This window comes from Saccopteryx bilineata, chromosome 3 (assembly GCF_036850765.1).
Source record: "Saccopteryx bilineata isolate mSacBil1 chromosome 3, mSacBil1_pri_phased_curated, whole genome shotgun sequence".
Lineage (NCBI taxonomy): Eukaryota > Metazoa > Chordata > Mammalia > Chiroptera > Emballonuridae > Saccopteryx > Saccopteryx bilineata.
In genome coordinates this window covers 29,404,083-29,422,461 of record NC_089492.1, presented here as the reverse complement: position 1 = coordinate 29,422,461, position 18,379 = coordinate 29,404,083, and the positions used below count along the sequence as shown (strand labels likewise).

Sequence of the window (18,379 nt, the reverse complement as noted above, 5' to 3'; positions counted from 1 at the left end):
AGGAAAAAAAAATTAAGGGGCTAAGGTGACTTCCCGCCACCATGGGTGTGAAGAGTGGATACAAAGGACACCAGGCTGGAGTTTCCATCTGGATAAGGGAACCTGAAGAAATAGACCAAAGGAAAATAGGCTCCACGCAGTCTAGTTTCATGAAAATAAAATGGTACCCTGGTGGGAAAAAATGACAAATAAAAATAATTTCCATATTTCCTTGGCTTCTCTAAAATACCAAAAGATGTAGGGTGAGATTTTTTTCACAACTTATATCAAAACGTTTTTAAAAAATAAAGGCTTCTTTCTACTTCTATGACCTCAGCATTAACCATGAAAATGTGAGCTATGTCCCAAACCTCCTTCTCCTCCAATTCTAACTCCCGATCTATAGCTGCTCATCGCCACACAAAGCTCCTGCCATAGCTTCTTTCCAACTTCCTCTTCCGCCTCTCACAGGACAATGGCCTTCTTTCTTCTTTCCCATGTCAATTTCCTGACTTTGCCTAAGCCCCTTTTTTCTCTATCATTGCCCTGATCCTTTTGCACAAAACCCCAAGAACTTATATGGTGAAGTCAGACAGACTTCTTGCAGGGGCCACGAGCACAGGCTGTGAACACCCCCATTTCATATATCACTACTATTCTCAAAAAACTCACAGCTCCAGGCTAAAAAAACTCTTCAGGACAAATGACCTCGTTTCTTCAAAAAATAAGTTACAAGGTAGGAGGGGGAGAGAAAGACAAAGGAGGAATGTGCAGATGTAGAAAGACTGAAGAAACATTTTATCAACCAATTATAATGCATGGACCTGATCCAAGTTTTGATTTCACTTCCTCTCCCCCCCCCAAATGCTCATTAATGACATTTATGAGATAAGTCAAAATTAGGGCACTAACTGCATATTTGGTAATACTAAGCAAACATTGCTAATTCTATTTGTAATAATGGTATTACAGTTACATTTCTTTAAAGAACTGTCAACTTTTAGAGCTATTTACTAGAATATTTGCAGGCCCAATTATAAGGTCAGATATTTGCTTTAAAATAATATGGAAACTGTAGAGGTAGCCACAAAATGGCCCTTATTGAAGCTGGGAATTGGGTACATAAAGGCTCATTATTTTATTTTTGTGTTTAAATTTCTCTGTAATAAATGATAATGATGGAGATAGATAATAGGTGGATAGATAGATAGAGAGATGGAGAGTGAGAAAGAGAAAATATTTTATAGAATAGATGACAGATAAACCTAAAAACACCACTTGTAAGTGGCTTAGTGAAGGCTGCTTAGCTGGTCCCAGGAAGAATCATCATCTTGGAGACTATTGTTTCTGTGAGCATGTGCCATGCACATCAATTGTAGGAAATCACCTATCGGATCTTGAACCTTCTATAACTTGGATTAAGGAACTTTAGTTAAAACTCCTTCAGTGTGAATGGTGATGTGAATGTAATCCCCTGCTGCAAACATAGGGAGATAGGTTTCTTGGATGCAAACACCAAGAAACTGTGTGAGTGACCTTTGTGCAAAAAAAAGGAATGTATGTGAATGGGCTTTAGGAAATTAGTATAGAGGTTTATAGATTGCCCCTCCTTTTGTGTTTGTTAATTAGCAAACATAAAGAATGTACTGACTGAAACTAGCCTTTTTTCCATATCAGCAAGAAGTACATTAGTCATTCTTTCCCCTTATCACCTGATCTTCCTCCTCTACAATTCTGTTACCTTTGTTTCTGATCAATGAAAGCTCTGGGAGAAGGAGACTCAGGAGGTCAGTCACTCTTGACTGCCTCTCCCTCTTCTCTTGACGATAGTTTGTGTCTTGTGCAGTTTTTCCACATGGCACTGGTAGTTCCCAGCAGGCTGGAGGGCTAAAATCAATGATCTACCTATGTAATTTCTGTTTTAGAACCTGTGCTTCAGGCCCACTACATGGTATTTGCAATGAATCTGAAGGGTGCCATGACTTTTCTAGATTTGCTCAATGTTTGATGTAGGGCCAGAGACCACTGCCATCATGGCCATGCAGGTTCTTATTGAATTCAGACAGACAGTAAACAAAGAGTGGAGCCAAAAAAATGGTGGGCCATTTCTTTATTAAAGTCTCGCACTGGAGGACAAGCAAACACACAGGGAAGACTGCTTCCCTCTCATTCAGAGCTCCCAAAGCCCTGACACATTCTCTGGTTCCACAACCAAGAGAATCTTCTCCCATTTCTCCTAGAATCAAAGGCCCCACCAGTCTTAGTGGAGCTTGCAAAGCCTCTTAACTCTGGTTCCCCATCTGCACACCTTCTCTTTCCCTGTCAACATAACCTCTTCCTCAGCACTCTGCATTCTTTCCACCCCTTCTGCTCCTCTCTGCAAACATGGCTTATTTCTGCCTCTTCTCCTTCTTCTCTCCAAAACAGGCTGGGGGCAATCAAAATCCCTCCCCTAGCAAACATTAGCAAAACAGTGGCTCCTCCCAAGCAAGAAAGTAATTTGCAATTTCACAGACCACATATACCTGGCACTGCCCCGCACCATTTTGAAACAATAAAAGTGAGCAAACTAAAAAAAAAATACAAATTTTACAAACTCATTTGCCCAACACCCAACTAGCCACTTCATATATCTATACGGAGAAAATTTCCTCACTCGAGTCTTTGTCGACACATCTGCTTGACAGGGTGGTGAAGCCAGACCAAGTCACTAGATATGTCTGTGCCAATTGTCTTTTCACCATTATAGCATGAGCATCCGCTATACATGGAGCTTTTTAATGCTACCATTTCTGTCTTTCCTAATGTGTGTATTCATGTTTTCATCTCTTTTCCAAATTTAGTATGGTCATTTGTGAAAAGGAGGCCAGAGGCCAAAGTATATTTCAAAAATCTCATTTGAAGTTGTTTCAGAAGATGTAAAATTATTTTTCATTCATTGTGACTCACTCTTTTATGAAAGACCTAAGTTCAGATGCAAATATCATCAACATATTCACTCAGTTTTGTTAATCTGGATTTGTTAGCTTCATTTCTAAGGCTCTACCACAATTCTTTTTCATGACTCATTTTTATTCATACAATCCAGTGCCAGTGTCTAACACTGTGGAACTGATTGTGGACATTAGATACTAAAATAACTCTCAAACTCAAAACATTTGTAGTTTTCTGTAACTTGGAGTTCCCTTTGTATGCATTTATCCACCTAAAAAAATATTTCTTACTTATTTATCTTTGCAATTCTTTTGCCCACATTAGAAGTTTAGCCTGTAGGTTAGCATGTTTAACATTAGGAAGTTTATTCTTTCAAATCCTAGACATAAAAGAATTTCTGAAGAAGATTGTCCTATAACGGGAGAAGGGGACCAGGGAGAGGGCATTTGTCTTTTTCTTCCTTGTCTAATATCTGACCTCCTTTTTGTTTTTTAGGGGCGAGCACTAGCACAGTTCCTCACTACCACTTATTATGCAGTCGAGTTTCCCACATTTGGGGAAATTGCTGGGGTCCGCACATCCAGAGTTCAATGGATAAGCCTCACCCTGGAAAAAAAACCCTTCATGATCACAGTGTCTCCCCTGCCAGGTAAGTATGACCTCCCTTTTATGTTTCAGAAACTCTCGGAATGTGAGTGTCAGTAGGAAGCTGAGTCCATCAGCTACTATAAAAGACAAAAACCTTGCTCTCTGAGCCTCTGAGCTGGCTACTATTCAGACTTATGGTCCAGGTTCAGCCAATCAAATGCACCTGACTTGGATTTGGAGTCTGGAGCTAGTGACATAAAAAAGCAGACAGGGATTTATTTCTGTTGCAGAAGCAGCTTCAGCAAAATCCGGTGTGTCCGAGGGTAGGATTGACAGTGTTGCCATGGTGACAGCCAGCGACAGTGTGGGCACAAGCTGAAGCGTTCATGGCTAGGAGTATTATTACTAATCTTCTTACTGGACTGCTTCTCAAAGCTGGTTTTCTTTTTTGCATCTGGCTATACCGTCATCTTTTATACTTGCCCGTTTTTTTATCGGTCCCTTGTTTTTGCCAAAACTCTTCAAGTAACACAGTACGTGTTCAATAAAGTATTTTTCAGTGTAATTCAGCGAGTCAACTTCTCTTGACGGTAAGAATCTTGACCTTACAGAAAACGATATCAGAGTATCTGCAGCACAGAACCTCCAGGAAATCTAGGAGGTAGGGAAAATCCAATCACTTTTAAGAGATTGGAAACTGGTGGCCTGGGACCTGAACAACAAATATCTAATAAAATTGTCCCCTGAGTTCCCTTGGAAAGAAATACACGCAAAGGCAAGATTTGGGAGGTCAATGTCACCAATGGCATATGAAGGGCATGAGGTAGCGAATGACTGTAGGGCGAGGTGAGGCAAGGGCTTTTAATAGCACTTGTTAGCTGAAAAAGCAAGTGAAATACTCAAACTCCAAATTCTTGTCTCAGGGCACAGACCTGCATGTCCAGTCCTGGCATTCCACCTCCTCCTCCGCCCACAGATATGTGCTTTAGTGATGATTCTGCTCAGTGTGCTGGTCTCAGCTAGAAGTACATCCCCACTAAGCATCACTTAAAAGGCAGTGAGTTAGGAAAGTCTTATCAGTAGGCAGAACCTTAGGCAGTAGATGATTTTGTCCTCTTTGTCTAAAAGGAGAGTTGTCCTAAGATCAAGATCTACATTAATTTGTGAAGAACTAATGGTTCTACTTTATGGTCATGGACTTGGGGGCAAAAAAATGAGAGATCAGTGACAAGCAGTTTTGGGACCAAGTGATTGATACACCCACTGTATGAAAATGTGTTTGTCATTAGAGTTCTCTTGCCTGACCTGTGGTGGTGCAGTTGGATAAAGCATCAACCTGGAATGCTGAGGTCACTGGTTCAAATCCCTGGGCTTGCCCAGTCTGGCACATATGGGAGTTGATGCTTCCTGCTCCTCCCCCCTTCTCTTTCTCTCTCTCTTACATCTCTCTCTAAAAATGAATAAATAAAGAAATCTTAAAATAAAAAAGAATTCTCATCAAAAGTTTCCACTGAGGAAAAGATTTTTTGTACTTAGGAGGAAAGATGATTCACTCTGGATCCTTTCCCAGCTACCCTAGTGCTTGTTCAGTGAGCTCATGCACAAAGTGCCCAGAGTAGCTGTATCAGTTATCTATTGCTGTGTAACAAACCATCCCCAAACTTTGTAGCTTAAAACTAAGTACTGGGGGGAAATCTAGGAGATGCATACATGTACTTTTGCTGTGGTATTTCATGGTCCTTCCTTCTGGAAATCATACCTCTTTTTTTATTTTTAATTTTTTCATTGATTTGAGAAAGAGAGAGAAAGAAGCATCAACTCATTGTTTCACTTAGTTGTTCCATTTAGTTGTGCACTCACTGGTTGCTCCTCATACGTACCCTGACTGGGGACAGAACCCGTGACCTCAGTGCACTGGAATGATGCTGTATACACTGATCCACCTGACCAGGACCTTATACCTCTTCTTCAGTTAATAGTTGCTAAGTCTAACAACTATCTCAGGTCCAGGCAAGGTACTATAATTTTGGTTGGGGACATACCAACTTCCCTAAGCTTTCTAATAATTCATTCTTAATTTCTTCTAATTGCACAGTTTGAGTAGTACTTTTACTAGCTGCCCATTTGTTTTGCCTCTAGCGACATCCTGTTTATTAACCACTTCCAAACTCTCTGAAAGTAGGGCCCCATATGACAGTTCTTCCAAATTTGCCACTCATGAGAAGGTGTCTGCCTGACTTCTAAAAGTTCAGGGCTACCGCTGAACTCCGTTGTTTCAAGGTTCTCTGGCTCCTCACTGCAAATCTTGCCATGAACCCTAGCCTACAGAGGTTGGGCAGACCTGACCTTTTCAGTTCTGCTGGTATCCTCTCACCAAGACAGTCTGTATTGCTTTGGTGAACAGTGTATCCTCTGGGTTCCATTATGGAGCACAGTCTCCTGGTGAGACTTCTGACCTGTATATCATGTTCAAAATATATTCCCTCTACCAAACCTCTATTCCTGAATCTTTTAATCCCTTGTTACACTATATGCTGTGGAAATTCTGGCATTCATACCTCATGTGTGGTCCATGACTAGTAGCCTGTCCTCACCATCTCCCCACGTTCTTGCCAAAGTGTTCAATCTTCTAAGCCAAATAAATAAAAAACTCTCCTGTATTCAGCCCTTCTGTTTTCCCCAACCTGATCAAGTGCTTCCAAAATCCAGGGTCATGTTTATTCCCCCCAGGTCCTAGGTGTGCGTGTTAGCAGGCTCTGCAGTGATTGGGAGGTACAGTCCCCTTCTTTCCTCAACAGGCCCAGTATGCCCCTAACTGAAGCTATGTGTAACTCAACCTAGTTATTGCCTAGGGGACAGAACAGAGTGAGGACTGATCCTGGGGAAATGGGGACACAATTGTCTTTGGAGAGGAAAGAGGCTTCTGCATCATTTCCAAATGGAAAAGGGTTTCTAGTCTTGATGGGGGAAATAAGCCTCTTTTGAAACCCAAAGGACTCAGGGCAAATGGGAATTTGAATCTTTAGGACATCAATACCATCCCATGAGTCATAGTACCCCTTTTTATTTTTTTCAACCAAATCTCTGATCTTGGTGTAGCAGACCTTCCCTGAAAGGATTTGGCTCATTTTCGATCCAATTACTCTTTAGTCCTGTCCCTGGTTCTGTCCCTCTGCCCTTCTACTGCAGATAAGACCCTCTTGTCTGCAACCAAGGAGGCTCTTTGGCTTTCACACCTAGCTTTGAAGTGAAGATGAATCACTCTCAGCTCTTTGTTATATTTTTCCAGAGCATCAGTCAAGCTTAGCCAGAGCCAGTCACTTCCATCCTCCTTGCAATTACTATTTTCCCCGTGCTTCTCAAATTCACCCATTAGAGCAGTTAGTGCATTCCCTTTCATCTGAACACCATCCCTGTTTTCCACAGGTGAAATTCTTAACAACCACATCATCTTGTGCCAGGGACTGTGTTCTACCGACCGCTAGTCATGGGGTCCCATTGCCTGCCGTGCAGCTGTGTGACCCTGCTCCAGATCCTACCCCCATGTGTGCTGTCTTGGATCACTCCTACCACCATCTTCACATATGTGGTTCCTTGATTGCGGGACAGAAATTAGCATACAGGAGGTCTGTTAGGAAGAGCTCTTTGGCTCAATGCCTGTGGAAGGGAAGGGAAGGGAAGGGAAGGGAAGGGAAGGGAAGGGAAGGGAAGGGAAGGGAAGGGAAGGGAAGGGAAGGGAAGGGAAAGGAAGGGAAAGGAAGGGAAAGGAAGGGAAAGGAAGGGAAAGGAAAGGGAAGGGAAGGGAAGGGAAGGGAAGGGAAGGGAAGGGAAGGGAAGGGAAGGGAAGGGAAGCAACTGGACAGAGGGAGAAATAGAGCAGCAGTGCAGCCTCAATCCAAGCTTCAGTCTACCCTATGGGGAGTCCTGAAGATGGACCAGCCCTTCACAGCTGTCTGAGTTGGGGAGAGGCATCGGGTCACCACAGAAAACCAGCTTCACCAGGCGGCTCTCTTCAGCTGAAGCTAGCTCCAAAGAAAGTTCGGGGGGGGGGGGACTATTCACCAGCAGGATGGCCAGAAACTGGCTGAACAAGACCTATATTTCATATCCTCTCTACACCACATCAAAACATCCACTAGAAAGTATCTGCTTTGTAGTGGGTACAGGAGAGAGTATAAATGGAGCCAGGTTTGGGGCACCTTCCATGGCTCTTGGGAAAAAATAATGGGATAACAGACATTCTAACAAGTGTGAGGTGGTATCTCTTTGTAGTTTTGATTTGCATTTCTCTAATAGTTATTGATGTTAAATATCTTTTCATATATCAGTTGGGCATTTGTATGTCTTCTTGGGAGAAGTGTCTGTTGAGATACTTTGTCCAAGGTTAAGAACCATGGCCCTGGCTGGTTGGCTCAGTGGTAGAGCGTCAGCCTGGCGTGCAGAAGTCCCAGGTTTGATTCCCGGCCAGGACACACAGGAGAGGTGCCCATCTGCTTCTCCACCCCTCCCCCTCTTCTTCCTCTCTTCCCCTCCCGCAGCCAAGGCTCCATTGGAGCAAAGTTGGCCCGGGTGCTGAGGATGGCTCTGTGGCCTCTGCCTCAGGTGCTAGAATGGCTCTGGTTGCAACAGAGCGATGCCCCAAATGGGCAGAGCATTGCCCCCTGGTGGGCATGCCAGGTGGATCCCGGCCGGGCACATGCAGGAGTCTGTCTGACTGCCTCCCCATTTCCAACTTCAGAAAAATACAAAAGGAACAAAAAACAAAGTTAAGAACCATATGATTTCACTCATATATGGGATATAAAACTAAAGGCAGCAAGTGAATAAGACAAACAAAAACTCATAGACACAGACCCAGTATGGTGATTACCGGAGGCAAGGGAGGATAGGGAACAGTAAAAGTTAAAGGGGGTCAAATATATGATGACAGAAAAAGATTTGACTTTGGGTGGTGATCACACAATGCAATATACAGTTGAGGTATTATAGAATTGTACACTTGCAGCCTGTATAATCTTATTAATCATTGTTGCCCCAATAAATTTAATTAAACATAATGAGACACTAGTGGAACCCTGTAAGGCTGGACTACTTCAAAATAACTTTAGTGGTGTGTGAGTTTGCCTGATGATGCAATTTACTCAGATAACTGACAAAATCTACTGTGTAAAGATATAAGAGGGGTAACTACCCGGACCTTAGTGTAATCATGGAAGGCTTCACATTCAGAATTTAGATAGCTAAAAAGGAGAGGAGAGCATTTTAGGCAGAGATAGAGCCTGGTATAAAGGAATATTCCATGTTCAATGCACGACAAGGCATCTGATACTAAAGATTTTATTTTTTGCACCAGAAATAAAGGTTTGGAGGATAAGGATTAAAAATGCTATTCCTTTTGCATCATTAGAAATCAATGAGGAAATATTAAGTAACTATACTTTTTAATCACTCATTATCTTTTGAATGACAGAAGTCAGTATAAAAGATTATCATCTTGCTAATAATAGCTAATCGAACAGGTGTGAGGTGGTTACTACTCAGCCATAAGAAATGATGACATCGGAACATTTACAGCAAAATGGTGGGATCTTGATAACATGATACGAAGCGAAATAAGTAAATCAGAAAAAACCAGGAACTGCATTATTCCATACGTAGGTGGGACATAAAAGTGAAACTAAGAGACATTGATAAGAGTGTGGTGGTTACAGGGGGGGGAAGGGAGAGGGAAGGGGGAGGGGGAGGGGCACAAAGAAAACAAGATAGAAGGTGACAGAGGACAATCTGACTTTGGGTGATGGGTATGCAACATAATTGAACGACAAGATAACCTGGACTTTGAATGTATGTATCCTGATTTATTGATGTCACCCCATTAAAAAAATAAAATTATTATAAAAAAAAAAGATTATAATCTCAATGAAGGAATTCTCAATAGACCTTGGATCTTCTTGTTGATATGTTTTCAATCATAAATTCAAATAATTTATAATCACTATTTCTTTTTTGTTTATTACTTTAAAATGCTCAACATCTAACCCCGAAAGATCTGTTTGGAAGAAAAAAGTACTACAAACATTTTTTGTGCGCTTGACCCTGATGGTAGCTCAACTTATAATATGGCTCTTATAAACTTATGGTGATGTCCTGTAGGGCATTATTTTTAATTTTGTATATTCTCTTTTCGATACAGGGAGCAGGATGCTGAACTCTCCCCCACTAATCATCCTATTGCTAGCTAATGTATCTGCTCAGATTCACAGGAGTGCTCAAGCTGGTCACAGTGGTGACGCAATGGCTTTCTGTGAATAACTTCAGGCTCCCTGGGAAGGCATTGCATGACCTTACATGCCATCTGCCGAGCCATCTGTGTCTCTTAACTAAAGCAATAGTCCCTGCTAACTAATATGTGCCATTTATTCAACAAACCTTTATTAAGTGCCTACTATGTGGAAGGCAACTCTGCCAGGTATTCTAAGTGAAAAAGTCTCATAGAGCAGAGCAATATGAAAACAAGCACAGAACTGTTTCATAAGCAAGGCATAGAAGTATTCTAAGGAAAGAACATGGCTTTTGAAATAATATGCATAAAGAGTTTCTTTATGTTAAGCTGTGTACATGATAATAAGCATTTAATTTGGCCAAATCTAAAACCAGAATCAATAGTAGCGATACAGTGTTTTAAATTGCCTTTAGTCAGGTAATTATATTGGTCATAAAATGAATGAAGGTGCACGGCTTTCAGCTTGTGAAGCACTGCCTATTAGTCATCCTTAAACGAGCAGACACCCAGGGGAGAAAAAGATGAATAGGCTTCAGAGAGGAAGTGAGGATCTCAAGACAGGCAATCCTCCTTGTTACATTTGTAGCCATTGATATTCTTACATTTTCATTCTACATTTTTGTATTGGGCTATATTTATATTGAAGAAAGGCTCCTGTCAGCGTGTAAAAATGGGAAGAGTGCTTCTGGTGCGTGCATTCCTTACTATGCTGGCTATGCTTCCGGCTCTAATATTTATAGTCTTACATTTATGGAACATTGTGTGCCAGACACTGGACTGCATTATGGAGGTAATGTCACTGAATCTGTCACAGGAAGTCTTTCATGGAACTATATATTAGGATTCCTATGCCCCTAAGTAAACTGAGGCTCAGAGATATTTAATAGTGCAGTAGCTGATGACCCACAGGAAACAGACACCATTCCAAAAGGATGGTTTTGCAACGTGGAATGGATAAGGAAACCTATAAGGGAAGGAAAAGTACATGGAAAGGACATACAACAATGGCAATAGGAACGTGCAACAGCAGAGGGAACTACCACACCTGGACCCAAGGGAAAGGGGACAGACAGGTACGTATGCGTTGCTAGAGCCACATGATGCCTTGAGGGGAAAAAAAAAGCCATCCTATAGGAGTGGCTGCCACAGAGGAATGCAACCATAGGCAGAACCTCAGAGATTGGGGTGGTCTATGGGGGAAGTGGGGGGACTAATAACTCTCCTTTCTACTGTCTCTCCTCCCATCCCCCAATCTTCTGCTGATGTCTCCCATTGAGCACGCCCACCCACTAACAGGAGGAAAGGAAGCCTAGGTGATACATTCTAAAATTCTCAGCACAGAGAGAATAAGGAGGTGGGGGAGGAGGGGACAAACAGAGAATAGCCCACATCAAACCTTCCCCAAAGTCATTTTCCTATAAATTATATTGATTGCTATTTCAGAGAATGCACACTTGATAAAAACTAAGATTTTTGAAAAAATTATACTCTTTATAAAATCATAATATTTTGGTTTATAAACAAAAGAATTTCTATCAGTTGGTGCTATTCAAAGATTACCTGGATAGGTACTGATATCCCTTAATAAAGGTATTCAGTTCTAGTAGTCACTCAGTAAATATTTCATGACTTACTGTATAAATGAGTGCCAGTTATCAGGGAACTTAGAGAAGAAAATTCCTGTTCTTGTGAACTTTTCAAACTTGATGAGCTCTGAAGTTTCCTTCTAACTAAGGTTCTGTGATTGCATAAATATCCAATATGTTGCTCAGACCTCTTAGTAACAAATAAGGATTGTTTTAAGTAGTATAAGATGCTTAAGCACTCATAGGACTAGAAATATTTCATTCCCAAGGGGGGAAATCATAAAGGATTATGTCTCAGGAATATTTTCAGCTGCTGGCTGAACAAAAAACTTCTGAGTAGAAATCTTTAAAAAACAGGAGAGTGTTTGTCAGGCTGATGTTTCCGGTGCTGATGTCTTGACAGTTCTCCAGGGGCTTTGGCTCCTGGCCGTACATTAGCAGCTGTGGTTCCATCATCAGTTTTCATGATTAAACCCCAATGGAGGAGGTAGTGGCAATGTATGTATCAGGAAAGCAAAGACATTCCCGGAAATTGCACCGTAGGACTCTGCTTCTACTTCACGACAACCCAGAAGGAGGTCAGGAGAAAAGGTGGGAAGTGAGAGGTGGTCAGTCCACCACTGTAGAAATGACACCTCCCCCCAGTAGTCAATGCTTGCCGATAAAGAAAGAAAAAGACCTCAAGGATATTATATTGAGTGAAATAAGTAAGTCAGAAAAGCTAAGAACTATTATTTCACACATAGGTAGGATATAAAACTCATGGACATAGATAAAAGTGAAGTGGTTGGGGGGGTGAAAAGGGAGGGGTGTAAGGAGGGACAAATATACCATGACAGAAAATGGTGTGACTTTGGGTGATGGGTACATGGCGCAATCAACAGTTCAAATGCTATGAGATGTTCACCTGAAACCTATACTCTTATTGATCAATGTCACCCCATTAATTTTAATTTCTAAATAAGAATATATGAAAAAAAAGAAGGAAATGGAAAGGAGACTGATAAAGAACAGAGACACCCAGTCCGCCTGCTCCCCGTTTCAGGTTCAAGCCCTTGTGGGTGGGCAGTGCTTCCTTAAGATGTTTTTCTCTGGCATTTAGAGTCCAGGGAATGTCAGCCCACAACCATCCGGGTTACTGGCACTGCTGTGCCTGGTAAGTGGCAGGAGTTTCTCTGAATGGGTTTGAAGGCAAGTACAGAACTTCCAATCAGCCTTGCTTCTCTAGCTGTGGGAAACGGACTGTATCTTTGATGTGGAGGGAGAATGATGAACTCGTGTTAGCCTCCGATCTGACGAGATTTCTGAGAGGGTTGTAGGGCACCTGCCTACCAGCTGTGGCAGCTGGCAGCACACAGCCTCACAGGACCCTACCACTGCGTTGTCAGACAACCTTTACAATCTCTTCTTATTGACCTGAAGCTGGCAACCTCTGAAATTCCAATTATTGACGCTAGGGTTTCTTTTTTCCCCCCTAGAGCTAAATTGTGGTAAATTCTTGTTTCACGTGACATCCTTCAAAATTTTGAAATCCCCTTTTCTTTTTTAAAATTTTTTAATAATTTTTATTTTTTAATTTATTTTTTTCTAATTAAATTTTTTTTCTAATTTGTTAATGATGAAGTCACCTTTTTATTTTGACTTTGGTCACTTCATCTTATTTCATCATTGTAGTCAAGCTAGAGTGTCATTTAGTATTGCTTAGCTGATTACACTATAGTTTGACAATATCCTTTGTAAATTAAAAAGAAAAAAGTCCCGACATCCAAGACAAAGAACACATTACGGATGTGATAAGAATATAGCCTGGTTCTTTTTCCTGTTCTACTACTGTTTTTGAGGCCAAAGATTACATTAGGTTTTCAGGTGAATTGTTCAGTTAGCAGAGCCTGGGGCCTGATCCCAGAAACCTTGCTTAAGATAGACTCAATCCCTTAGTGATTTCATGCCTGCTATGTTCAGAGGCATTTAGTGTATTTTTTTTCTATCCTCAGACTCTTCAACTTATATAATTATCACCCCAACGCCCTGTCCATGTTTCTATCATCAAGCATCTTGTCATATGTCTTAATGAATCTGTTATATTACTGTATTTCCCCTTTAAATAGGTATTTTTAATAAATGAGGGAACAAACTGTAGAAAATATCAATGAAGTCACATAAAAAATCATTTAATCTATAAAAATTCCAGAAGTTTTTAAGGATTGCTGATTAGAATCAACAATGATTATCAAGATGACTATATATATAAGGGTAAAAAAAAGTAGGTTTAAAGTTTTGATTATGTAAAACGTGGAATTTATTCTTATATTATTATTTATTATTGTATGATCTATTTGTATTATATGTAAACCTACTTTTTCCCACCCTTGTGTTTTTTTAATTATTTTTTATTTATTTTAGAGGAGAGAGAGAGAGAGAGAGAGAGAGAGAGAAGGGGGGAGGAGCAGGAAGCATCAACTCCCATATGTGCCTTGACCGGGCAAGCCCAGGGGTTTTTTTTGGTTTTTTTTTGTATTTTTCTGAAGCTGGAAATGGGGAGAGATAGTCAGACAGACTCCCCACATGTGCCCGACCGGGATCCACCTGGCACACCCACCAGGGGGCGACGCTCTGCCCACCAGGGGGCGATGCTCTGCCCCTCCGGGGAGTCGCTCTGTTGCGACCAGAGCCACTCTAGCGCCTGGGGCAGAGGCCAAGGAGCCATCCCCAGCTCCCAGGCCATCTTTGCTCCAATGGAGCCTCGGCTGCGGGAGGGGAACAGAGAGACAGAGAGGAAGGAGAGGGGGAGGGGTGGAGAAGCAGATGGGCGCTTCTCTTGTGTGCCCTGGCCGAGAATCGAACCCGGGACTTCTGCACGCCAGGCTGATGCTCTACCACTGAGCCAACCGGCCAGGGCAAGCCCAGGGTTTTGAACCAGCAACCTCAGCATCCCAGGTCGATGCTTTATTCACTGCGCCACCACAAGTCAGGCCACCCTTGTGTTTTTTAAAGAACTAACATCCTTAGCTGGAAAATTTAAAGGAATTATTCGGTACATAGTCCATTAAATACACACACACACACACACACACACACACAATCTAGGCAAAGTAAAAAAACTTTAGTGCACTCCAGTGTAGCAGGTATGCTATAAATAAGAAATGAAGACACAAAGTGCCTTCCAGGGACTCTAATGTGAAAGCCACATATTTAAAGTAAAAAAAACAATGACTTGGTAATCATGGTACACAGGGCATATTAAAGGAAAAGAACAGATTGCAGTGAGAGTAAACAAATTATTTGTCAACATATGAGGGAAGAATTGTCAAGTCTTCTCACTCCCAAATTGCTTTTTGAAGTATACAGGTAGGAGGTGCTTGAGTAAACGCTGGCAAATGCCCTAGCTATTCTGAAAATGATGAACAAACTAAATGTAGTTAAATCCATGAAAACAGATGGCAGCTACCTGAAAAATTTAAACTAACCCAATGAGGAAATTGTTGAATTGTCAGCCAAAATGCAAAAAAAATTTTTTTTCATAAATACAGTGATGCCGGAGGAAGAGAGATTGCCAGTGAGACCCTCAACATGAGAAGGGTCCCCCCAGGAGACTGTGGAAACTCTTGCCAGGGCTGAACTGAAGCCTACCTTATTTCTCAAGAGCAAATCAGGCTGGCCCACTGAGTACGTGGAGAGAATAAAGGAAACAAATCCATTTCTTCGGCAAACACTGACTGATTCCCTGCTAGGAGCCAGGTGCTGGGCTACGTGCTGGGGAAAGGGGGAATATATATATTTATCTTGAAGTATTCTGAAGCTCAAAGACCTCAATTTCGTATCTGAAGCAAAAAAAGAAAACTGATGTAAGTGTACTTGAATCTTTATGGATTTTCAGGGTATATGCCTGTATTCCCTACCACAGCTATGCTCAGAGATTGGTGGAATCAGGGTGCACTGCTGTCTGGACTTGTCTTTCACTTAATTATGGCCCAAGTCAAGCCTATTGGGATTGAAGCGGAAGGCATGCACACTCAGCAACTAAACGTAATAATATTAAGAAAATATGTAAGCAGAGGGCTTAGTGAGAAATAAAGGCTCATGGGACTGTGGAAGGAGGTCACCAAATGGCAGTAATTAGCTTAAAGGACTTGCATGAAGGGGTGGATGAGGGAATGAGTTACACAGTCCAAGTTTCTATTCTTTCTCCGTCCATTTTGGCTAGAGATGTTTCTGAGGTGGAAAGATTATTTACTTTTACAAAGTGCCAACCACGATGTCATAGTGAAGGGTTCTAAAGAGGTCTCTGATATAAGTAAAACAAGCCAAGGATGTGAGAAACTATAACTCTATTAATTAGAAGAAATATATTGAAAAATTGAAAATGCATTTTTGCCTCTGAAAACAAGGGGCTATGATTATATGCAAAAAAAGCAGCAATAGTCAAGTTGGCCTACTTACGTGCTCCCTAAGTACAGTGTGTCCGTAAAGTCATGATGCACTTTTGACCGGTCACAGGAAAGGAACAAAAGACAATAGAAATGTGAAATCTGCACCAAATAAAAGGAAAACGCTCCCAGTTTCTGTAGGATGATGTGGCAGCATGTGCGCATGTGCAGATGATGATGTAACACCATGTATACAGTGGAGCAGCCCACGGCCATGCCAGTAGAGATGTGGACGGTACAGAGGAAAGTTCAGTGTGTTCTGTGGCTTGCTAAATTTGAATTCGTGACCAAAGTGCAACGTGAATATCAGCACGTTTATAACGAAGTGCCTCCACATATGAATAACATTACTCAGTGGGATAAGCAGTTGAAGAAAACTGGCAGTTTGGTGGAGAAACCCCGTTCTGGTAGGCCATCAGTCAGTGATGAGTCTGTAGAAGCTATACGAGATAGCTACCTAAGGAGCTCTAAAATATCTGTGCGTGAGCCCACATCAAACTGCACTGAATAGGTATGAAACTGGGAGAGTTTTCCTTTTATTTGGTGCAGATTTCTCATTTCTATCATCTTTTGTTGCTTTCCTGTGACCAGTCAAAAGTGCACCATGACTTTACGGACACACTGTAGTTGATGCACAAGCAGAGCTCAGACATGGAATAACACATGAAATGTATGTGTGGTTTAGTGAACTAGCTCCTGTTCAAGGTTTACAGATAATGTTGTCTAAAGAGATCAAGTCAGCAGTGATAGGATTGCCTCCTTCTGGTTCCATTTGGTATAAATCTATAAAGACTTTTAAGCAACCACATTTTTTTTAAATTTTTAAGTTTTATTTAGAAAATGAACTTTAACAGTGTGACATTGCTTAATAAGAGTACATAGGTTTCAGGTGAACATTTCTATAGCATTGGAACTGTTATGTTGTGTACCACATTTTTTAATTTTGTGACTTTCTTGAAATAAAAAAAAATTTTGGAGATCTGGCAGTTGCTTAAAGTTGTTATTTGAGGATTTTTTGTGTGTGTATCTGTGTTTGTGTGTGTGTATAGAGAGAAAATATACAGAATAAACAGATAAAGAAGGGCACTTGATACAGTGATTTATTGATAGATACCATGGACATTAAGATGCTGTTGTGTGATGCTGCAATTCTGAAAGATAAGAACCCAAACTCTTTAGAACCATCAAAAACGGTGTATGCATTTACAATTCCATCCATGATTTAACATGGAATTCTTTTTTTTTTTTTTTTTCTTTTTTTTTCATTTTTCTGAAGCTGGAAACAGGGAGAGACAGTCAGACAGACTCCCGCATGCGCCCCACCGGGACCACCCGGCACGCCCACCAGGGGCGGTGCTCTGCCCCCCAGGGGGCGATGCTCTGCCCATCCTGGGCGTCGCCATATTGCGACCAGAGCCACTCTAGCGCCTGAGGCAGAGGCCACAGAGCCATGCCCAGCGCCCGGGCCATCTTTGCTCCAATGGAGCCTTGGCTGCGGGAGGGGAAGAGAGAGACAGTGAGGAAAGCGCGGCGGAGGGGTGGAGAAGCAAATGGGCGCTTCTCCTATGTGCCCTGGCCGGGAATCGAACCCGGGTCCTCCGCACGCTAGGCCGACGCTCTACCGCTGAGCCAACCGGCCAGGGCCTAACATGGAATTCTTTATGCTTATACCCATCCTAAGGGTCACTGAAGTGTCTGTGTGTCTTGTATTAAGTTTGAAGCCCCAGGATGGTAGACTTTTCACTTTTGTACCCTAGCACCTAGCACAGTGGCTGACACATAATAGGTCCTCCAATATTTTTGAATAAACAAATGACAGGATAAGTGTCCGGATCACCCATATTAATAATAAAGAGAAAGGAAGTCAGGACTGATATGTTACTCAGAAATAAGGTGAGGGTCAGATGTGGGTTCAAGGAGCAGGTAGAGCTCAGTGAAAAGATGAGTGATACCTGTTATAAATGACTTGACTCCATAAAATAAAATTGAACACTTACACATTTATATTAGTCATTTATTTTTAGAATAAAAATATATATTAAGCCACATTTTAACATATTCAGCTCCATATCCTAAAGTATACATTTTATATTGTCTATGTTGAAATGCTAATAGCATTTTATGGTAAGGTGTTTTTACTTGAGGATGTTCACATAGTGATAATTCATTGAGCTGTTCAATTTTTTTTAGGAGTTCTTTTTTTTTAATTTATTAAATTTAATGCAGAGATATTGATAAATCAGGGTACATATGTTGAGAGAAAACATCTCTAGATTATTTTGACATTTGATTGTGCTGTGTACCCCTCCCCCAAAGCTAAATTGTCTTCTGTCACCTTCTATCTGGTTTTCTTTGTGCCCCTTCCCTCCCCCAACCCCTCTCTCCTTCTTCACCCCATCCCCCCTCCCACCAACCCCCCCTCCCTGTTTCCATCACATTCTTGTTCATGTCTCTGAGTCTCATTTTTATGTCCCTTCTATGTATGGATTCATATAGTTCTTAGTTTTTTTTCTGATTTATTTATTTCACTCCATATAATGTTATCAAGGTCCATCCATGTTATTGTAAATGATCCGATGTCA

General features: G+C 41.4%; 1 non-coding gene across 1 annotated transcript; it reads right to left on the bottom strand.

The window, feature by feature from the left end:
- Nucleotides 1–3,405: 3,405 nt before the first annotated feature.
- On the bottom strand, nucleotides 3,406–3,570 carry LOC136332493 (U1 spliceosomal RNA). Its single transcript, XR_010730747.1, has one exon. It is a non-coding gene; the product is annotated as a U1 spliceosomal RNA (small nuclear RNA).
- Nucleotides 3,571–18,379: the final 14,809 nt, after the last annotated feature.